Here is a 24,123-nt window from a genome sequence, read left to right as displayed (position 1 = left end):
AACACAGTTCTCTAAGTAGAACAATACTATTCCAATGATTCAATTAATATATATAAAATATATATTATAAAAACATATATATATAGTTTTTTGAGACGAAGTCTTGCTCTGTCACCTAGGCTAGAGTGCAGTGGTGCAATCTTGGGTCGCTGTAAGCTCTGCCTTCCTGGTTCACGCCATTCTCCTGCCTCAGTCTGCCGAGTAGCTGGGACTACAGGTGCCCACCACCATGCCCAGCTAATTTTTTCTATTTTTAGTAGAGACGGGGTTTCACCCTGTTAGCCAGGATGGTCTCAATCTCCTGACCTCGTGATCTGCCCACCTCTGCCTCAGCCTCCCAAAGTGCTGGGATTACAGGCGTGAGCCACCGCGCCCAGCCCCTAATATATATATTTCAAGTAATGTCTGAGCTTTGTATTCATGTAATAAACTGATCTTGCCCAGAGAGTATAGGAGCACCTTATCCCCTTTTCAGAGATAAGACTGAGGCCTACATCTGTCCTCAGCCTCAAGTAAGACCCACAGAAAACCTGAAGGTGGAGGAAGAGTGCAAGCCTCAGAATGAATTTCACATGGTAATCAGGTACCATAAACCTGAAGCTATACCACTCTACACCTGGCCTTCATCCTAACACCAGCAGGAAGAAAGAGGGAGCCCTGTGGTAGGCAGAATAACAGCCTCTGAGGAATGTCCATTCCCTCCTCCCTGGACCCTATGAAGATGTTACCTCACATGGCAAAAAAGGACCCTGCAGATGTGATTAAGGGTAAGGATCTTGAGATGTGGAGATTATCCTGCATTATTCTAGTGGGGTCCAAAATAAGTGAGTTCTTAAGAGCGAAGGACCTTTCCTAGCTGTGGTTTGATATACCAGAAAGAAGGGTCAAAAAGATGCCAAGTTAAAGGCATAAGAATGATACAATGGACTATAGGGACTCGGGGGGAAGGGTGGAAGGGGGGACGAGGGATAAAAGACTATACATTGGGAATAGTGCTCAAGTGATGGGTGCACCAAAATCTCAGAAATCACCATAAAGAACTTATCCATGTAACCAAACACATCCTATTCCCCCAAAACCTATTGAAATAATAATTCTTTTAAAAAGATGAAAAGTTGCTGGCTTTGAAAGTGAAAGAAGGTGGCCACAAGCCAAGGAATTCAGGTAGACTCTACAAGCTGGAAAAAACAAGGAAACAGATTTTCTCCTGAAGCCTCCAGAGAGAAAGGCAGCCCTGCTGACACCTTGAGTTCAGGCCAGTGAGATTTGTGTTGGCCTTCTGAGCTGTAGAACCATAAAACAATAAATTTGCATTGCTTTAAGCCATTAAGTTTGTGGTAATTTGTATGGTAGCAACAGAAATCTATACAGAATCTGGTTTCTCTCGATAAACCTGGCTCTCACCAACACCTCCCTTTCAATATTTACAGCAACCTGAATAGGAGATCATCAAAGCAAATCCCATTAACATCAGTCACCAAGAAATGCCCAAGACTCCCAAGACTCGCCATCCCTATATACTTTCATCCCTGTATACTCTGTATGTCTCTACACTGACCCCTTTTCTCTTCTACCCCCATTTCCCAAAATCTTTTTGCTGTGTCTTCTGGAACTCATGGTATATATCGTCGTTAAAATATCCTATTTCCTCAGTATTGTTGTTGTACACTCTTCACTTTTCTTGTACCAACTGTAACCTCTCTCCCCCTCTAGGAGTTCTGCTCTAGCTCTAGCCCTTTCAAACAATGGCTTCTCTCCCATGTGAGAGAAAATATGTTTTTTCTCCCATATCTCAGATGACCAAGCCCTGGTGGTGGGGTGAACTTCCTTGTAACTCATTGTCATTTGTCATTCACAAACCCCAGGATAAGCCCCTTCACTCCACGAAGGGTATTACCATCTCCAATACCTCTTTTGAATTTCAGTGTACACAAAATGATCCCCCCAAACTGGCCAGTCAGTTCCTTGATCTCTTCTGCAACAATTTTTTGTTCCACCCCACCCCCCACTCATTCTGCTAGTGTTACCCCAGAATTCTAATAACCAAAAGATTAACCATTACTAATAACCAAAAGACCCTCCGTATCCTCAATTTTAAGCACCTAACCCCTCTCTCTCACAAACTGGGATAGCATGTGATCCACTTGATGCAAAAAACAAACACAGGCAAAAAAAAAAAAAAAAAAAAAACCAAAAAAACTGCTGGGCGCAGTGGCTCACACCTGTAATCCCAGCACTTTAGGAGGTCGGGGCGGGTGGATCACCTGAGGTCAGGAGTTCAAGACCAGCCCGGCCAACATGGTGAAACCCCGTCTCTACTAAAAATACAAAAATTAGCCGGGCGTGGTAGCAGCCGCCTGTAATCCCAGCTACTTGGGAGGCTGAGGCAGGAGAACTGCTTGAACCCAGGAGGCGGAGGTTGCAGTGAGCCAAGATTGCTCCACCGCACTTCATCCTGGGCGACAGAGTGAGAGGCCATCTCAAAAAAAAAAAAAAAAAAAAGACTGTGTCAGCTCATAATCTTTGTTGGACCCTCAGTTTCTCTTCCTAGTAAAGGCACAAGGGAGTAAAGCAAGTTTATTTGATATGACAGGGAAGACTAAATATAGTGACAGTCAATGATTGGTTAGGTTGTTAATTATCTTCTATGAGAAATGCTTCATTCTTTTTCATGTTTCTCTAAACTCTAGCCTTCCTTTTGACCACTGAGTCCTTTATACACTTACCATATTGATAAGCTATTCTGTGGCAAAATGTGATGATTGCTTACCACTCTAATATAGTTCAAGTTGTGCTGACTATAAAAACTTTTTAAAACTCCAATTTACAGTATTTATTAACACAAACACATATAACGCAAATAATGAAAAACTTGTTCAGGGCTCCAAGGCTTCTGAAGATTATCTATCACATTCCAAGACACCAATTTTCCTTTCTAGCTTTAGTATATTTCTCCTTCCTTATTTCCCATTCTACCTTACTGTACACAGACTCCTTATTCTCCAGCTACAATAATAAGGAATCACGTCACCATTCCTAGATAGAAGAAAATAAAGACCTCTACGTAAAACAAAGGTTTGTCCATCAGTACCCAACATATTATCAACATAAATGTCTTAATACAATAAACTGGAACTGACCTTCACAGAAAATCATATTGTCATTCACATCAGGATTCAACTAATCACAATATAAACTTTATGTTATTAGTGAAAAACTGAAGAGGTACTATGTGTTTCCTATGGCCTCTCTAAAAATTATCACAAAGTTAATGGATTAAAACAACACAAACTTACTATCTTACAGTTCTGTGGGTGAGAGCCCAATACAGGTCTCACCAGGCTAAAATCAACGTGTTGGCAGGGCTGAATTCCCTCCTGGAAGCTCTAGCAGAAAATGTTTCCTTGCCTTTTCAAGCTTTAGAAGCCACCCATATTCTTTAGCTCATAGTTCCCTCTACTCCATCTTCAAACCAGCAGGAGGCCAAGTCCTTCTCAGGCTGCCATTTCTTCCGCCTCTTTCTTCCCTTATTACATTAAGCCCACACAGATAATCTAAGATAACCTCCATATTTTATGGTTAACTGATTAGCAACCTTAATTATTCCTTGCCGTGTACCCTAACATAGTGGCAGGTTCCAGGAATCAGGATATGAATCTCTCTGAAGGGTCAGTATTCTGCCTACCATGTACCATGGACCAAGAAGTCTCTGTTTGACAAAGACAAAATCAAATTTTTTGGGGGGAAAAGATGAAACATCAAAGGATAATCAGATCTATTAATAGATAAAAGACTACAGTACTATGCCAGTAGTTCCTAACTTCTAAACTATCTTATCCTTTCATATTTCTTAAAGGGAATTGGAAATAATGTGTATGACAATTCAGGCTGCATGAGTTCAACTGTAACTATTTTAACTTTATTGCTATATGGTAGCAACAGGCTCTAAGCATATTCTTCTGAACGGAAAAATCTGTCAATGTCCAAATGAATACTACAGCATATTTCCCCTTTTGGAAAATTAATTGTTACACCATAAACAAATATGATATCATTTATATGCGCTAAACAGATGTCCAAAAAAGATGAATTAAACCCCAAACTTTGTAGAAGTCTATTTTTTTTAATTTATTTATTATTATTATTATACTTTAAGTTCTAGGGTACATGTGCATAACGTGCAGGTTTGTTACATATGTATACTTGTGCCATGTTGCTGTGCTGCACCCATCAACTCGTCAGCACCCATCAACTCGTCATTTACATCAGGTATAACTCCCAATGCAATCCCTCCCCCTCCCCCCTCCCCATGATAGGCCCCGGTGTGTGATGTTCCCCTTCCCGAGTCCAAATGATCTCATTGTTCAGTTCCCACCTATGAGTGAGAACATGCGGTGTTTGGTTTTCTGTTCTTGTGATAGTTTGCTAAGAATGATGGTTTCCAGCTGCATCCATGTCCCTACAAAGGACACAAACTCATCCTTTTTTATAGTTGCATAGTATTCCATGGTGTATATGTGCCACATTTTCTTAATCCAGTCTGTCACTGATGGACATTTGGGTTGATTCCAAGTCTTTAAAAAGTCAGGAAACAACAGGTGCTGGAGAGGATGTGGAGAAACAGGAACACTTTTACACTATTGGTGGGATTGTAAACTAGTTCAACCATTATGGAAAACAGTATGGTGATTCCTCAAGGATCTAGAACTAGATGTACCATATGACCCAGCCATCCCATTACTGGGTATATACCCAAAGGATTATAAATCTTGCTGCTATAAAGACACATGCACACGTATGTTTATTGTAGAAGTCTATTTTTTAACAGGGCAAATGTATGTAGATTTCTGAGATGGATCTCCAGAAAAAAAAAAAGAGACAGAATTTTATCAACCTAAAAAAAGTACAGAATTTCATTAGTACTATAAATCCTCTAGGGACCTCTTAGGAAATATGATTATTAAGTAGTAGTATGACAATACTAGGCTTAGAGTTAACTCATGAGATATTTAATTACAACTAATACGTATAAATATAAAGACAATGTTTGACGTATTATGCACTACATCTATGAGGTCACCAGAGCCACTTAAAACACCACCAAAAAATGCATCAAATTTCAAGGCCACAAGTATTCCTCTTTGTGCAGTAATCCTTTCACTGAAAAGACAGTTGTTTTGACTTATTAAAACTCGGGTAAACTGCCAGTTGCTTTTGTGTAGCAAAGTAGGCCAAGCAAATGCAAAATCATCTGAAAAGTATTTCAAAGAAGTTTTGATGCATCCTGAACTACAGATAATTCAGGGAAAAAAAACTACCATAAAGCATGTCTTCCTCACTAAAATAACCATTATATCTAAGTTTATGTTCAGGAAAAAATGTACTCCCTTTGAACTAGAAGGTTTTGCAATATATAATTTATACATGTTACCTGTTTCTGCTTATCTTTCTGTCCCTATTTACTTTCAAAGCATTCAAATTTAAAAAATTGATCTATTTAGTTCCTTATTATTATTATTTTAACCCACTGACTGTTTGATCCTTGCCCTAAAATGACAAGGTCTGGGAAAATGGCAGGCCAAGATGGTATCTCAATCTGTGGAGTGGCAGGGGAAATGGGGCTCAAACTGCACAGGTCTTTGCATCACGTAAGTAGGTCACGTAAGTGCATCACGTAAATACAGGATAAATGACGACATGTAGATAGTACAAGAATCCACCAGCCAGAAGGCCTGTGACCAGGTTTCACAGAATCCAACATGGACATAACAAGTATATTATAGAACAGACATATATACTCTTGATACAGAAGACACAAGATCTGATGAGATTTCTACTGATTCATCTTTAGGCTCACTGACTCTTCTGTCACCTCCATTCTGTTATTGAGCCCATGCAGTACATCTATATTTCATATATTGTATTTTTCGGCTCTGAATTTTCCATTTGATTATTTCATCTGGTTTTTATTTTTCAGAGAACTATTTTCCCACTCATTTCAGAAGTGTTCACTTTTACCTCATGAGCATGAGTACTTTAAGGCTTTTTTCTGATAATTCCAACATCTGCATCATCTCAGAGTTGTCATCTGCTTATGTTCTTTTCCCTTTAAAAATGGTCAGATTTTACTGTTTCTTTGTGTGTCAAGTAATTTTGGATTATATCCTGGACATTCCAGATGTTAAGTTATGAGATTCTAGGTTCTATTAACATCCTCTAAAGCAGCAGTCCTCAACCTTTTTAGCACCAGGGACTGGTTTCATGCAATACACTTTTTCCATGGACAGCGGGGATGGTTTCTGGACAAAACTGTTCCACCTCAGATCATCAGGCTTGTTAAGTAAGATTCTTATAAGGAGCATACAACCTAGATCCCTTGCACTCACAGTTCACTGCAGGGTTCACGCTCCTATGAGAATCTAATGCTGCTACTGATATGACAGGAGGTGGAGCTCAGGCGTTAACGCTCATTCACCAGTCACTTACCTCCTGCTATGCGGCCTGGTTCCTAACAGGCCACAGTACCAATCATTTCTTCAGTTTTCAAAGCCTTCACTATGCCTGTTCCTAACAGGCCACAGTACCGATCATTTCTTCAGTTTTCAAAGCCTTCACTATGCTGCTTGAATATATCCTCCGCATGCATCTCTCAGAGGCAACTCTGGGATTTGAGCAGTGGTTTATGACGTAGTTCAGCTCTCTAGGTCTTTGCTATGTTTCTTTGGCTCTGTTCCATGTACATGTAGCTCATGAATGCGGTAGGACCTTTGTGCGTTCATACACACAATTAGGGAATCTCCTCCCACATTATTTCTCTTCTCTCTGAGATTTCCAAAGCATGCTCCAGCTTCCAGAGTTCTCTTTCCCAATTCCTCTGGCCAGAGAGATGGCTTTCTTTTTGGGATTTTAAGTGCATGTACCACTATGGCAATGTAATTTTACAAATGGAGATGGTCTCAAGACAGGGCTGGGAGAGGGAAAAAAGGGGAGACCTTTCCTTGTCCTATGACTAGAAATACAGGGTTTCTCTTGGAGTTTTTGCTAACTGCTGCACTCGGTATGTACTTCTACAACCCAGCTTACCATTTGGTTAAAGCTGGATAACAAAAAGAAAAAAAATGGTAAGCTAAGCACTATACAAGCTATACAGGTTTTCACTTCCCTTCTCAGTTTGTCTATTACTGTTTACTTTTAAAAGTCTTCAGATAATTGTTTTTGTTTCTACCTAGAGGATTTTTGTTGTTGCTGTTGTTTTGTTTGGCAAGTGGGGAGAGGGGTTGTTTTCAGATAGGGCCTCACTCCCTCACCAAGGCTGTAGTGCAGTGGTGTGAACACAGCTCCCTGTGGCCTCGACCTCCTGGGCTCAAGCAATTCCCTGCCTCAGCCTCCCAAGTAGCTGGGATTACAGGGACACACCATCATGTCCTGTTAATTTTTAACTTTTTAATTTTTTGCAGAGACAAGATCTTATTATGTTGTCCAGGCTGGTCTCTAACTCCTGGGCTCAAGCAACCCTCCTGCCCTGACCTCCCAAATTGCTGGGATTAAAGGCGTGAGCCATAGCACTGGCCTAACCAGGGTTGTAAGTTCTAATCAGAGAGGCTTACTCCACTTCTGGCTATCCAGTATGTTTCATCCATTTCCCAATTAAATTTCGCCTAATGGCTTTACTAGTCACGACTAATTGTTATCTAGAATCATTATTTCATTAGGAGTATGCACTGTAGTGAGTTTGTAAGCCGATCATTCTCCAGTGTTTCTGTTTGTTTGTCTGTTTTTGTGCTTGTTTTTGAGACAGAGTCTTCTTCTGTCACCCAGGCTGGAGCGCAGCGGCACAACCTCAGCTCACTGCAGCCTCGATCTCCTGGGTTCAAGCAATCCTCCTGCCTCAGCCTCCTCAGCAGCTGAGACTACAGGCACGTACCACCATGCGTAGGGCTAATTTTTGTGTTTTTAGAAGAGACGAGGTCTTGCTATGTTGCCCAGGCTGATCTCAAACTACCAAGCTCAAGCAATCCTCCCGCCTCAGCCTCCCAAAGTGTTGAGATTATAGGCATGGACCACCACACCTGAACTCCAACGTTTCTTAATAGCTACAATTCTTCTAAAGATATGCTTTCCCTCTTGACTATTTGGCAGTCCTGGAATATAATCTGTACAGAAAAAGATTAATAAATGGTTGACTTTTTCCTTTCACTTACCAATTATTTTCAGAATAATAAATTGGTGTCTATGAGGGATTTTTAAAGAATTATTATGAATTCCTGAATTCTTATATATTTGTATATCTCAATCTACTATAATCATTACACTTTTTAGTATTCATTTATATTAAAATTTCTGTCTTTTTTTTTTTAAGAGACAGGATCTCACTCTGTCACCCAGGTTGGAGTGTAGTGGCATAATCACAGCTCACTGCAACCTCAAACTCCTAGGCTCAAGCGACCTTCCTGCCTCAGCCTTCCAAGGAGCCGGGACTACATGCATGAGCCGCCATGCCTGGCATATATATATATATATATATATATATTTAAATTAGTCAAACGCAGTAGTGAGATGAGGGGGGAAGAGTAGAACAAGGAGTTCAATCTGTAACTGACTGTGAACAATCAAATGAAATAACCCATTACCTTTAGACTAGTCACATTACACTTTTTAAAACCTATTTTTATAGGAAATTACAAATATACACAAAGTAAGAAGAATAATATAATTAATCCTATATATCCATCACCCAGTTTCCACAATTAGCAACTCATGGCTAATCAATCTTGTTTCATCTATTTTGCTCCTTCCCTTCCTCTCCATTCTTTTGGATTATTTGAAGCAAATCCCAAGTACTGTATCATTCCATCGGTAAATAGTCCAGTATATTTGTATAAATTACAAGAGCTTTATAAAACATAACTACAATATCATTATCATACTTTAAGAAGTCAACAAAAGACAGATAAGACCTTTCTTTACATGCAAAATAACAAAACACCCTGAGAGAAACTATAAAAATCTAAATATAAGAAGGCACACAACCTCTCAATTGACTGGAAGTCTCAACATTGAAAAACATCCAATATCTCCAAATTGATTTATAAATTCTACACTAAGCTAGACAAAATCCAATCAGTTTGTGATGGGTGGTGAGGAAGACTGCTTATAAGCTGAGTGCAGAATTTTTATTGAAATTCAAAGGACCACGAAAGCCAAAGTAATTCTGAAGAACAAATTAGAGGATTTAAACTATCAGATATCATGACTTATTATAAAGCTACAGTAATTAAAAGAGTATGGCAATGGCACAACAGACAGACCAACAGAATAGAGTCCAAAAATAAATCCATGAATAAACAGTCCCTTGAATTACAACAAAAGGATTACTGCATTACAATAGAGAAAGGATGGTCTTTTCAATAAATACTACTGGAACAACTGGACTTTCACACGGAAAATAATATGAGGCTTACATATATCATACATAAACCTAAATGCAATAGTTTTAACAGTCAAGTTTATAGAAGAAAACATAGATAACATCTTCTTGGCTTTAGGGTAGGCAAAAATTTCCTTTTTTTTTTTTTTTGAGACGGAGTCTCACTCTGTCACCCAGGCTAGAGTGCACTGGCACGGTCTCAGCTCACTGCCAGCTCCGCCTCCCGGGTTCACGCCATTCTCCTGCCTCAGCCTCCCGAGTAGCTGGAACTACAGGCCCCCACCACCACACCTGGCTAATTATTTGTATTTTTAGTAGAGACAGGGTTTCACCATGTTAGCCAGGATTGTCACGATCTCCTAACCTCGTGATCTGCCTGCCTTGGCCTCCCAAAGTGCTGGGATTACAGGCATGAGCCACTAAGCCTGGCCACAAAGATTTCTTAAATGAAACATAAGAAGCACTAACCATAAAAAAATTTGATAAAATGGACTTCATTAAAATTAAGAAATTATCTTAATCAAGATAAACTATTAAGAGTGAAGAAGCAAGTCAAAGACTAGGAAAGATATCTTCAATACAACTGAACAACTGAAATTATCTGTTTCTGGGGTAATCAAGACAACCAACTCAACAGAAAAATCAGCAAAACACATAAACAGTCATATCCCAAAAGAGGATATTCAAATGGTCCACAGGCATCTGAAAATATTCTAAGCCTTTTAAATGATCAGGGAATTATGAATTAAAACTACAACAGACCTTTACTACACATGCTCCATAAGAGCTAAAATTAAAAACACTAATAATTTCAAGTGTTGGTGAGGATGTGGAACAATGAGAACTCTTTGTACACTGCTAACAGGAATATAAATTAATTTAACTACTTTTGGAAAACTAGGATAATCTCCTAAAGCTAAATATCCAGATACCTTAAGACTCAGCAATTTCACTCTTAGGTGTTTACTCAACAGAAACGTGTACACATGTGGACCAAAAGACATGCTCAAGAATGTTCACAGAAGTATTCTTCATAACAGCCAATCCTAGAAACACCCCAAATGTTCATCACAGTAGAATAAATACTGACATATCCATACAATGAAGTACTTCACAGCAACAAAAGAAAAGATGAACCACTGATACATGCATCAACATGGATGAGTCATAAACAAGATTTTAAAAGGCTAGGCACAGAATTCAAAAATAGACAATACTAATGAATACTGAATGAGTCACGTAATAGTTACCTTCGGGAGTGTGTAATAACTGTTAAGGGGCATGAAGGAGGCTCCTTGGTTGATGAAAATGTCCTATATCTTATTCTTGATATTGGTTAAACGGGTGTTGACTTCATAAAAATTCATCAAAATGACACTCAGGATTTATGCACTTTATAATATGTGTGTTATAATTTGATGAAAGAGTAAAAAAAAGTTAGTGATACCATGTCAGTCCCTTGATTTTTTAAATTTAATTTTGTTATTTTATTTGTCTATGAAATTAAAAAGTCTAGTAAGTTCTACATCTGCCTGCCTCTTTGTGGGTACTAAAAGTCATGTTCACGTTCTTTCTTAACACAATTTACTGAGGAATTGTCTTGGTATGTGGATCCTTCCCATAACAGAGGTCAACAGAAAGTCTAGCTTGAAGCTACAGTTATCCAATATTCACAAACTAGAAAATTCTAACACTACAGGTACTTCTTAGTGTGATTATAAATGATCGATTTTTCTTTATTACATTCCAGATCACTAGTTTCCACAGCTTCTATTTGGCAAAAAGAGGTTAAAAAATAACATCAACAAAAAAAACACACAACTTGAGGCTTCACACCTAAGTTTAGTTTTAACTGAATTGAAAACATTCAGCAAATCAAGGCAATGTATCACAATAAGGGTGTTATAAGAATGAAATAAATATTAAATGTAAAGTGTTTGGAATATAATGCCTCAAAGTAAACACTCAAAAATGTCTGTAATTATTAATACCATTCTAAGAAACACATGTAACAGACCCTTATTCTTGAATTTCCTTCAAAATATAATAAATATATGGTAGTAAAACCAGATCCACTTTTAAACAAAGCATTTTTATGCAGTTGAGAACAAAATCAATTTTTAATGAATCTGAACTGAATATATTAAAGTACAGGATCAATAAAAACTTAGTAAATGTTACTCAAGAATTTTTTAAATTCTAAATTATACTTAATTGGTATTTAACTATGACCCTACAATTAAAATAACTGAGATAACCAGGAAAAATACTGCTAACAGAAAGAATTCATCTTTGCATCGCATTTTTTACATTTGCAAAGTTATATTTCATTTCATCACCATATTACTATAAAATAATTAAACCTATTTTATAAAACAATTAAATCCAGCAACGAATTGCAGAACAGGCCGGGTGCAATGGCTCATGCCTGTAATCCCAGCACTGTGGGAAGCCGAGGCAGGCGGATCATGAAGTCAGGAGTTCGAGACCAGCCTGGTCAACATAGTAAATCCCTGTCTTTACTAAAAATACAAAAATTAGCTGGGTATGATGGCACACACCTGTAGTCCCAGCTACCTGGAAGGTGGAGGTGGGAGAATTGCTTGAACCCGGGAGGCAGAGGTTGCAGTGAGCCGAGACACCACCAATGCAATCCAGCCTGGGTGACAGAGCAAGACTCTGTCCCCATCCTCCCTCGGCCCAAAAAAAAAAATCATGGAACAAAGAATATTTATACTTATGATCACATAATGATATGCCACCCAACAAAAAAAATTCTTTTCAATAACAGTACCATCTTGTAAACAAAGTATATGTAAAAGCAGTTTGAAAAAAAAGGGGGGGGCTATATTTTTTAAACCTATTACAATACTGTAAATATATTTTTAATGGAAATAAATGTTAATTTAAAAGTAACAGTAGCTAGGCAAGGTGGCTCACACCTGTAATCCCTGCACTTTGGGAGGCGGAGGCAGGCAGATCACTAGAGCTCATGAATTCGAGACCAGCCTGGGCAACATGGCGAAACCCGTATCTACTAAAAATACAAAAATTAGCTGGGTGTTGTGGCAAGTGCCTAAGGTCTCAGCTACTTGGGAAGCTGAGGTAGGAGGATCAACTGAGCCCTGGAAGTCCAGGCTGCAACGAGCAGTGACTGCACCACTGCACTCCAGCCTGGGTGACAGAACAAGACCTTATCTCAAAATAATAAATAAAAAAATTTTTTTTAAAGTAACTGGATGCAATTTCCAGTCTTATACACAGCTGCTAAACATGTTTCTTAAACTTTATACTTGGAAATCATTCAAACATGCAGAAAAGTTGTAAGAATAGCTCAAAGAGCTTCTACATATCCTTTATCCTGATTTGACCAACTGTCAACAACAATCCTGTTGACCAATTTGTCAACATTTTGCATTATTTTCCATATCATACATAAACATATTTTCTGAATCATTTGAAAGTAAAACACACATCTCATACCTTTTTACCTCTAAATACTTCAACTATACCTCCTAAGAACAAGGATATTCTCTTAAATATCTACAGTATAATTACCAACTTCAGGAAACTTAACAGTTATACAATATCTTAATGTAATGCCTATTTTCTCTCTTTATTTTAGTTGAGCAAAAACTGCCCTCCAAGACTTTTTCCCTCTTCCAGTACAGAATCCAATCCAGGGTCATGTACTGCATTTAGCTGTCATGTCTACCCAGACTTCAAGCTGAAACATTTTTCTTTCAATAAATATTTTTTGTTTTGTTTTTTTGAGACAGGGCCTCACTATGTTGCCCAGGCTGCTCTTGAACTCCTAGGTTCAAATGATCTTCCTGCCTCAGCCTCCTGGGTAGCTGGGACTACAGGTGCATACCAACATACCCGGCTTCTGCTAAATACCTTTTAAACAATTTTTTCTTTACATGGTTTCCTGCAAGATAAGATTATGAAAGTTGAATTCTTACAAAAAACTATATAGGGAAGTTCCATTTAAAAAAGAGGTTCAGTGGAAGAGCTGCGTAAAGCTCATAAGACTTAGATAAAAAATACATAAATCTTCCTACTCAAGAGTGACTTTTTAGCATATAGTCTTTATTTTATTTTATATTTTATTTATTTTTTGTTTTTTTGAGATGGAGTCTCGCTCTGTTCAGGCTGGTGCAATCAATCTTGGCTCACTGTAAACTCTGCCTTCCAGGTTCAAGCAATTCTCTGCCTCAGCCTCCCAAGTAGCTAGGATTACAGGCTCCCGCCATCACACCTGCCTAAATTTTTGTATTTTTAGTAGAGATGGGGTTTCACCATGCTGGCCAGGCTGGTCTCAAACTCCTGACCACAGGTGATCCACCCACCTCAGCCTCCCAAAGTGCTGGGATCACAGGCATGAGCCACCACACCCGGCCTATAGTATATAGCTTTATAATGAGGAGGTTTCTAGGTTTCTTTGAGATCAGCAATTCTTAGATTAGAGGTTTATATTCTATTAAATAGCAATATATAATCAATTTATACAAATAAATCTGGCCAATGATTTGATTGGTAGCTGTAGAAAATGGATCTGGGTCGGGCATGGTGGCTCACACTTGTAATCCCAGCACTTTGGGAGACAGAGGCAGAAGGACCACTTAAGTCTGGGAGTTCTAGACCAGCCTAAGCAACATAGTAAGACGTCATCTCTACAAAAAATAAACAAAATTAGCTGGGCATGGTGGTATACACCTATAGTCTCAGCTACTCAGGAGGCTAAGGTGGGAGGATAGCTTGAGCCTGGGAGGTGCAGTGAACTGAGATCATGCCACTGCACTCCGGTGTGGGTGACAGAGCAAGATCATGTCTCAAAAAAAAAAGGGGGGGGGACGGGGGGGGGAGCCAGGTGTGACGGCTCACATCTGTAATTCCAACACTTTGGAAGGCTGAGGTGGGGGGAATATCTGAGACCAGGAGTTTGAGACCAGCCTGCCCAACATGGCAAAACCCCATCTCTACTAAAAATATAAAAATTAGCCAGGCATGGTGGTGCACACTTGTAGTCCCAGCCACTCAGGAGTTTGAGGCACAAGAATCACTTGAACCCAGGAGGTGGAGGTTGTAGTAAGCCAAGATAGCACCACTGCGCTCCAGCCTGGGTGACAGAGCAAGACTCTGTCTCAAAAATTAAAATAAATAAATAAATAAATAAAATAACTTTTTAAAAAAGGATCTACAGAAAATTACTATTTTCATCAAAATCCTCTCCTCCAGTTAACAAAAACACCCAGTCTCAATAAGCAAACCTTTAAAGAAAGGGGAATTACTTTGATCATGCAGAGATATAATAGTTATTGGAACTGGCACATACCTTGTTCTTTCACTGGACACTTACTGTGTGCCAACTATGTGCCCAGCCTATGCTAACTGTAGAGTTGGGGAATCCAGTGGTGAGCTAAAAAGGCACAGTATCTACTCTTAGGAAACTTGTAATTTAGCAAACCACCAAAGACTCCTGTTTTCAGACAGGAAAGGTATTAGTTTTCCCTAATTTGGAAATGAAGCAATTAGATTCACAGTGGTAAATGTGCCCCGAGTCACATAACTAAGTATTCTCAAGGGACAAAGAAGGTAAACACTAAAATTATGGTCTTCTATCTCCTAATACAGTACTTAACCTGCCTGTGTCTGATTACAAAAGAGTTCCTTAACCATATCTTATAGGCCTATCCATTGACTCCAAAGCAACAGTGTACTTTCATCTCCAATGAACTACTTTTGTTACACTGAGTCAGTCATCAACTAATCTTTTAAGTACTTAAGATATTAGGTATGTAAGGTATTACAGTAACATTAATACTTGGTTAAAAACAGAGTAGCATACTAATTTTCTTTTTACATATTCCCACATATTCATTTTAGAATAAAAATAATAAAAGAATCCATTTCCCGTGATTTGCTATTTTAAAACAACACAGGTCAATATAATTAGAATATGGGTTATACTTTCCACAAACGAAAAAAGTACATATAAGTCACTGAGAATTGGCACGGACTCCTATCTCTAATTTCCCCCCCAATTCATCTCTTAAACCATAGCACTCAAATTTATAAATACTTCTCCAACCATGTAGAGAAAGGATCAGCTAAACTTATTCTGTAAAGGCCCACACAGGTAAACTTTTTTTTTTTTTTGAGATGGAGTCTCGCTCTGTTGCCCAGGCTGGAGTGTAGTGGCGTGATGTCGGCTCACTGCAAGCTCCAACTCCTAGGTTCACGCCATTCGTCTGCCTCAGCCTCCCGAGTAGCTGGGACTACAGGTGCCCGCCACCACACCTGGCTAATTTTTTGTATTTTTAGTAGAGACGGGCTTTCACCATGTTAGCCAGGATAGTCTCGATCTCCTGACCTCGTAATCCACCCGCCTCAGCCTCCCAAAGTGCTGGGGTCTCTGCTTTAACTACAGACATGTGTCATGGGGATACATTCTGAGAAATGCATCCTCAGGCAATCTGTCATTGTGCCAACATCACAGACTGTATTTTACAGACCTAGACGGTATAGCCCACTACACACTTAGGCTACATGGAATAGCCTATTGCTCCTAGGCTACAAACCTGCACAGCATGTAATGGTACTGAATACTCAAAGCAACTGTAACACGATGTTAAGTATTTGAGTATCTAAACATATCTTAACATAGAAAAGGTAACAGGTTGTGCCATGATGACCTGATGGCCATGATGTCACCAGGCAATAGGAATTTTTCAGCTCCATTATAATCTCACGGGACCACTGTTGTATATTTGGTCCATCACTGACCACGTAATGCATGACTGTACTTAACTGCTGTTATAGCCTAAAAGCAGTCATACACAAGACCTAAAAAATAAGAGTGGCTAATGTTCTAATAAAGCTTTACTCATAAACACTAAAAATTAAATTTCATATAACTTTCACATGTCACAAGTTAGTCTTCTTGAGATTTTTTTTCAACCATTTACAAATGCAAACACTACTCTTAGCTCATGAGTCATACCAAAGCAGGCACCAGGCTGAATAAATTTGGTGGTGTGCAGACCCCAATGAAGGCCTGCTTGTAAATAGGAGCTGCAGTCTGGCTCTTCTTCTACCTCAGTCAACTGATACTTTATACCTAAGGCCTGGCAGGAAAAAATTCTTATTTGACTTTCAGTCATTTGCAAATCATCTTCCTTAAACTCAGGAAAAGATAAGTTATGATTCTTACTATAGAGCACTAGTTTTGAGAAATTTCAGGAATTGCTAAAATACTTTACATCTGGATTTCAATTATTTTTCCCAATGAATAACTTTCTTACTCCTCATAAGAATGAAAATTCTAAAGATAAATAAAAGCTGCCAGGTAGCAGATCATTCCCCAATTATTTTTATAATTCCTTGTCCTATGCATCTACCAGGACACTGCAAATCCCAACCCACCATGATTAAGGGAAAAAAACAAAGATAGCATACCTTTGAGCTCAAAATGATGACTGAAGGTATCTAGTGAAACTCGCCAAGTTCTAAAGACTCATTTAAGAGGACTGTAGAATTATCCAAAGGCATCTTACAATGTGATAGAATCAGCTTCTGAGCTTCAGCAGCTTTGCGGGAACAAATAAAAATTCTGTAAAAAAACAGCAGTTGCTGAAATAATGCTACCCAAATTTTAAGTAACATTATTATCTCTAGTATTTTTGTTTCATCAACGTATAGAACACTTATTGCAAGCCTCCTCTACGTGCCAAGAATTGGGAATGTGTCAATAAACAGATCAGATCTCATCAACCCCTCTGGGAACTCAGCCTGTAGGGCAACTGTAAATGGGACAAAAAGTTTGAAAAATCACGATGGTGTGAAGGCAAAGTATAATAGAGATACAAACCAGTTTGCTGGGAATTGGTTAGAAAAGTTCTCCTGGGATGGGTGCGGTGGCTCACACCTGTAACCCCAGCGCTTTGGGAGGCCGAGGCAGGCGGATCACTTGAGGTCAGGAGTTCAAGATCAGCCTGGCCAATATGGTCAAACCTCATCTCTACTAAAAATACAAAAATTAGCCAGGCATGGTGGCACACATCTATAATCCCAGCTACTGGTGAGGCTGAGGCAGGAGAATAGCTTTAACCCGGGAGACGGAGGTTCCAGTGAGCCGAGATTGCTCCACTGCACTCCAGTCTGGGCGAAAGAGCAAGACTCTGTCTCAAAAAAAAAAAAAAAGTTCTCCTAAAGGAGGAGAATTTAATGCAAGAATGTGTATGATCTAGCCAAATAAAGCAAGAGGGGAGAGGTGAGAAAGAAAATTTTTTGTCCAAAGGGAACAGTGTGTTCAAATGACCAGGCATAGGGGAAAATATGACATTTGTGTGGAAGTAATGTAAGTCCAATGTGGATGCTCAGAATAAAACAGGAAATGAGAAAAGACATTTCCTGAGACAAGATGGGCAAAGAAAGAAAGTAAAAAGTGAAGCAATTTGCCCTGAATCACACAGGGCTAAAGGCAGAGCCCATTTTAAACCCTTACCACTTGTCTGCAATATACTAGCCATTCTGACATTCTGAGCAGGAAGCTAAAAGTTCCTAGAGAGGATTTCAGAGGACTTTTGGAAAAGCCCAAGGAAGAACAGCCCTGGGCCGATAGCTGACCTTGCCATGGATGGATAAAAGAATCAACTGACCATCAAGGGTCCAATGTGCAGAATGAGAAAAAAGTCTCATCACAATTGTCAACTAATAATTAACAATTACTAAGCACTTTACTATGTGTAAAGCCCTGTTTTAAGCACTTGACATGTATTAATTCAATCCTCACAACATCACTATCAAGCAAGTGCTCTCATTATCCTATTTATCTAGTATGATTTTAATGACACAGTGTAATCACAACTATTAATTTTCTTGTACTGACAAAATTCACAGAAATGTCAACAATACTTCTTGACACAATATTGAAAGCACTTTAGTTACTCCTCCATCAGAAAAGTACTGTTTAAATATCAACAAAAAAAGACTTTAGAATATTAATTTGGTTCCTTTAGCTTTTCTAATTTAATACCACTGTTTTAGGTTCACATAAAAAACTGAGGGTAAAGTACAGAGATTTCCCATATACCCCCGACTCCATTAATGCACAGCCTTCCCCATATTCAACATTCCCCACCAGAGTGGCACATTTACTACAACTGACAAACCTACAATGACACATCCTTATCACCCAAAATTTATAGTTAACTTTAGGGTTCACTTGTAGTGCTGTACATTTTATGAATTTAGACAAACATAATGGCATGCATCCACTATCATATCATACAGAACAGTTTCACTGGCCTAAAAACTCTCTGTGCTCCGCATATGCATCCCTCCCCTCACTAACCCCTACACCACACTCATCTTTTTATTACCTCCATAATTTTGGCTATTCCAGAATGTCATAAAGTTGGAATCACACAGTATGTAGCCATTTCAGACATTTAAGATTCCTCCATGTCTTTTCATGGCTTGATAATTTCTTTTTGGCACTGAATGACGTATCTCATTGTCTGAATACACCACAGTTTATCCGCTCACATAATGAAAGACACTTTGGTTGCTTCCAAGTTTTGGCAATTATTTAAAAGGATGCTATAAACTTTCACATAAAGATTTTTGTATGGACATAAATTTTCAATTCTTTGGTTGCTAGATCATATGGTAAGACTATGTTTAGTTTTGTAAGAACCTGCCAAACTGCCTTTCAATGAGGCTGTACCATTTTGCATTCTAACCAGCAATGAATGAGAGTTCCTATTGCTCCACATCCTCACCAGCACTGGGTGTAGTCAGTATTTTGGATTTTCACCATTCAAATACGTATGTATCTCATTTTAATTTGTATTTCCATGATAACAGATGATATGGTACATCTTTTCATATGCTTCTTGCTGTTTGTACATCTTCTTTGGTAAGGTATCTGTCAGCATACCTGGCCCATTTTTTAACTGGTTTGTTGGTTAAAGCTGTTAAGTTTTAAGAGTTCGTTGTGTACTTTGGATAAAAGTCCTTTATCAAATATGTCTTTTGCAAATACCTTCAAGTCTGTGGTTTGTCTTTTTATTCTTTTGATAAGTACCTTTCACAGAGCAGAAATTATTAATTTTAATTAAATTTAATTTTTTTCTAACATGGAATACATCTTTGATTGGAGGATAAAAACTCAAAATCATCCAACGATGCATTTCTCATCTCAGAATGTATCTCTTTCATTAAGTGACACATGACTGTACTGATGTGGATCTATTCCCGGGCTCTCTATTCTGTTCCACTGATCTATTAAAATATTTGTCTATGCTGATCTATTAAAGTATTTGTCTATGCTGATCTATTAAAATATTTGTCTATGCTTTCACCAATACCACACTGCTTGATGACTGTAGTTGTAAAGTAAGTCTTGAAGTCAGGCAATGTTGGATCTCCAAATTTGTTCTTTTCTTTCAATTTTAAGTTTTCTATTCTGGGTCTTTTGCCTCTCCATATAAACTTATTGGAACCAGTTTGTTGATATCTACAACAAAGTGCAATTTTGACTAGGATTATATTCAGTCTACAAATAAAATTGCAAAGAACTGACATCTTGTTAATACAGTCTTCCTATCCATGAACATGTTACTTAGTTCTTGTTTGATTTCTTTCATCAGTTTTGAAGTTTTCTTTGCACATATTATATATATATATTTTATTAAATTTATACCTAAGAATTTATTTCAGGAGATTAATGGTATTGTGTTTTTAATTTCAGAATTCCACTTGTTCACTGCTGGTATATAGGAACATAATCTACTTTTGCATATTAACCTTGTATCCTGCTACCTTGTGCTTTTGGTTCCAGTTTGTCAATTCTTTTGGAGCTTCTAAATAAACAATCATATCATCTTGCAAACAAAATGAGTTTTATTTCTTCTTTCCCAATCAGTATACATTTCATTTCATTTTCTTATCTTATTGCATTAGTTAGAACTTCCACTATGGTGCCGAAAAGGAGTGGTAAAACGGGACATCCTTATCCTGTTGCTGATCTTACTGGGAATCTTAAGTTCTAGATTCTCACCATTATGTAAAACATTAGCTATAGTTTTATTCTCACATTCATAAAATACTTTTAATCTTCCATTCATATCCCAATACCAATACCTAATTCAGTGATGCTCTTTACTGCATTTAGGCTATGTCCCCTTGTCTCTTTTTAAAAAATTATTATTTACCATTCTGAGGCACAATTCACACACTATATAACTCAGCCATTTAAAACCTACGATTCAGTGTTTTTTATATTTACAGAGCAAATATAAATGTAAATTTATATTTACATTTATATATAATGTAAATTTTATATTTATAGAGTTGTGCAACTATCACTACAATCTAATTTTAGAACATTTTTATCCCTCCCCCACTTTGCTGAGCTGTAGATTTTTTCGAACATGTTCTTTCTCAAGTCAAAGAAGTTCCTCTCTATTCCAAGTTATACAGTTACAGAGAGTTTTTTTTTTTTTTTTAAATCAAGAATGGGTGCTGGGTTCTGTCAAATGTTTTTTAAACATCTATTGATATGATCATACAATTGTGTTTTCTTTAGCTAGTCAATGTGACGGATTATATTAATTTCTTACATGCCTTGGATAAATCCCACTTGATCATAGCATATAGTTCATTTTATAAATGTTGAATTTGATTTGCTAATATTTTGTTGGGGATTTTTGCATCTACATTCATAAGAGATCAATTGGTCTACAGTTTTCTTTTCTTGCAGTATCTTTGTCTGGTTTTGGTATTGAAGTAATACTGGCCTCACAGAATGAGTTAGAAAGTATTCCCTCTGCTTCTGTCTTCTCAAAGAGACTGTTAATATTGGTATAATTTCTTCCTTAAATGTTTGGTAGAATTAGAACTCACCAATGAACCCATCTCGGCCTGGTGATTTCTATCTTAAAAGATTATAAATAATTGTTGACTCAATTTAATAGATATAGGCCTATTCAGATTGTCTATTTCTTGCATGACTTTTGGCAGATTGCGTCCTTCAAGGAATTGGTTCATTTCATCTAGGTTATCAAATTCGTGGGCACAGAGTTGTTCATAATATTCCTTAATATTTTTAATATAAATGGGAATCTGTTATGATTTCTACTTTCATGTCTTCTATTAGCAATTTGTGTCCTTTTTCCTTAGTCTAGTTGGAAGCACATCAATTTTATTAATCTCTTCAAAGAACCAGCTTTTGGTTTTGTTGATTTTCTGTAAGATTTTTTGTTTTCCACTTCACTGGTTCTGCTGTTTTGTTTGTTTGTTTTGAGACGGAGTCTTGCTCTGTTGCCCAGGCTGGAGTACAGTGGCAAGATCTCGGCTCACTGCAAGCTCCACCTCCCAGGTTCAAGTGATTCTCCTGCCTTAGCCTCCCAATGAGCTGGGATTACAGGTGCCCGCCACCATGCCTGGCTAAATTTTTGAATTTTTTGTATTTTTAGTAGAGATGGGGTTTCACTGTATTAGCCAGGATGGTCTTGATCTCCTGACCTCGTGATCCGCCTACCTCTACCTCCCAAAGTGCTGGGATTACAGGCATGAGCCACCACAACCAGCCTCTGCTCTAATTTTTATTGTTTCCTTTCTTCTGCTTACTCTGGATTTAATTTGCTCTACTTTTTGTAGTTTCCTGAGGTAGAAACTTTAGTTTTAGATCTTTACTCTTTTCTAATATACGTATTCCACCCTATAAATTTCCCTCTAGGCACTGCGTTTGTTGCATCCCACATATTTGGTTGTTTTCATTTTCATTTAGTTCAAAATATTTTTAGATTTCTCGATACATCAGTGTAGTGTGCAAAAAAAGATGAAAATAAAAAAATTTTTAATAATAAATTAAATTTCTTGAGAATCTCTGACCCATGTGTTGAGTGTTGTTTAATCTTCAAGTATTTGGGGATTTTCCAGCTCTCTTTCTGTTATTGATTTCTACTTTAATTATATTGTGGTCTGAGAACAGACACTGTCTGATTTCTATTCTTTCAAATTTGTTAAGGTGTTTTATGGCCCAAAATGTTGTCTCTCGTGGTGAGTGTTCCACATAGGCTTGAGAAGAATGTGTATTCTGCTGTTGTTGGATGAAGTAGACTATAGATGTCAATTATATCAAGTTGTTCGACAGCACTGTTGAACTCATCTATGTCTTTACCGGTTTTCTGTCTGCCAGAACCGTCCATTTCTAACAATGGGATAAAGTCTCCATTATAAGAGCAGATTCATCTGTTTCTCCTTGCAGTTCTGTTTTTGCCTCACATACTTTGATGCTCCACTGTTAGCCGCATAGATGTTTAGGACTACTATCTCTTCTTGGAGAACTGACCCATTTATCATTATTTATGCAATGCCCTTCTTTATTCCAGATAACTTCCTTGCTCTGAAAGCTGCTCTGTCTGAAATTAAAATATAGCTATTCATGCTTTCTTTTGGTTAGTGTTAGCATACTGTATTTTTCCCCATCCATTTTCTTTTAATCTATGTATCTATATTTAAAGTGGTTTTTTTGTAGACAACATAAAGTTAAGCCTGGATTTTTCATCCACTCCAGCACTGTCTTTTAATTGGTGTGCTGAGATCACTAACATTTAAAGTGATCATTGATATAGTTAGATTAGTAGCTACCATATTTGTGATTGCTGTTCTTTATTCCTATTTTAGTCTTCGAGTCTTATTCTGCCTGTTGTAGTTTTACATGATTCTATTTTCTCTCCTTTCTTGGCATACTTTTTCATTTTCTTTTGTTTTTTCACTTTTTTCAGTAGTTGCCCTGGAGTTCACAATATACATTTACAACTAATGTAAGTCTGCTTTCAAGTAACACTAAACCACTTTACGGGTAGTGCAAGTACCACATAATAATCCTAATACCTCCCTCCTATCCTTTGTATCATTCCTGTCATTCACTTCACTTTTACATAAGCACACATAATTGAATATACTGTTGATAATATGATTTTGGACAAACCATCAGTTAAGCCCGTTAATGTGGTGGATCACATTGATTTTTGAATATTTAACCTGCCATGTGTCCCTAGAATAAACTCCATATGATTATTATAGTATAAGATTCTGTTGTCCGGGCATGGTGGCTCACAGCTGTAATCCCAGCACTTTGGGAGGCTGAGGTGGGTGGATCACGAGGTCAGGAGATCGAGACCATCCTGGCTAACATGGTGAAACCCTGTCTCTACTAAAAATACAAAAAATTAGCCAGGTGTGGTGGCACGTGCCTGTAGTCCCAGTTACTTGGGAGGCTGAGGCAGGAGAATCACTTGAACCTGGGAGGCAGAGGTTACAGTGAGCCGAGATCACGCCACTGCACTCCAGCCTGGGCAACAGAGACACTCTGTGTCTCAAAAAAACAACAAAACAAAACAAAACAAAACAAAATGATTATTTTTATATGTTGCTGAATTTTATTTGCTAATATTTAGTTGAGGATTTTTGTGTCTCTATTTACAAATAATATTGGTTAATTTGTTATTTTTGTTCTGCCTTTGGTTGTAGTATCAGGATAATACTTGAAATGTTCCCTTCTCTTCTGTTTTCTAGAAGAGACTGTGTAGATTAGACTCTACAGTGAAACCAACTGGGCCTAGAGATATCTTTTTGGGGAGTTTCAGAATTACAAAATCAATTTCCTTAATGATTATGGG

The 24,123-nt window shown here is 37.9% G+C and overlaps 1 protein-coding gene across 2 annotated transcripts in view; it reads right to left on the bottom strand.

The window, feature by feature from the left end:
- CLOCK (clock circadian regulator) overlaps positions 1-24,123 on the bottom strand; it is a 119,872-nt gene that overhangs the window by 67,239 nt on the left and 28,510 nt on the right. For both annotated transcript variants that reach the window (XM_025385679.1, XM_025385680.1), the window contains exon 2: positions 16,889-17,042. The gene's annotated coding sequence lies outside the window, so the exon portion shown is untranslated. The remainder of the gene's footprint in view (positions 1-16,888; positions 17,043-24,123) is intronic.

The sequence above is a fragment of the Theropithecus gelada genome, chromosome 5 (genome assembly GCF_003255815.1).
Source record: "Theropithecus gelada isolate Dixy chromosome 5, Tgel_1.0, whole genome shotgun sequence".
Lineage (NCBI taxonomy): Eukaryota > Metazoa > Chordata > Mammalia > Primates > Cercopithecidae > Theropithecus > Theropithecus gelada.
Note: the sequence above shows the minus strand (reverse complement) of the source record. Positions and strands in the feature narration are given on the sequence as shown.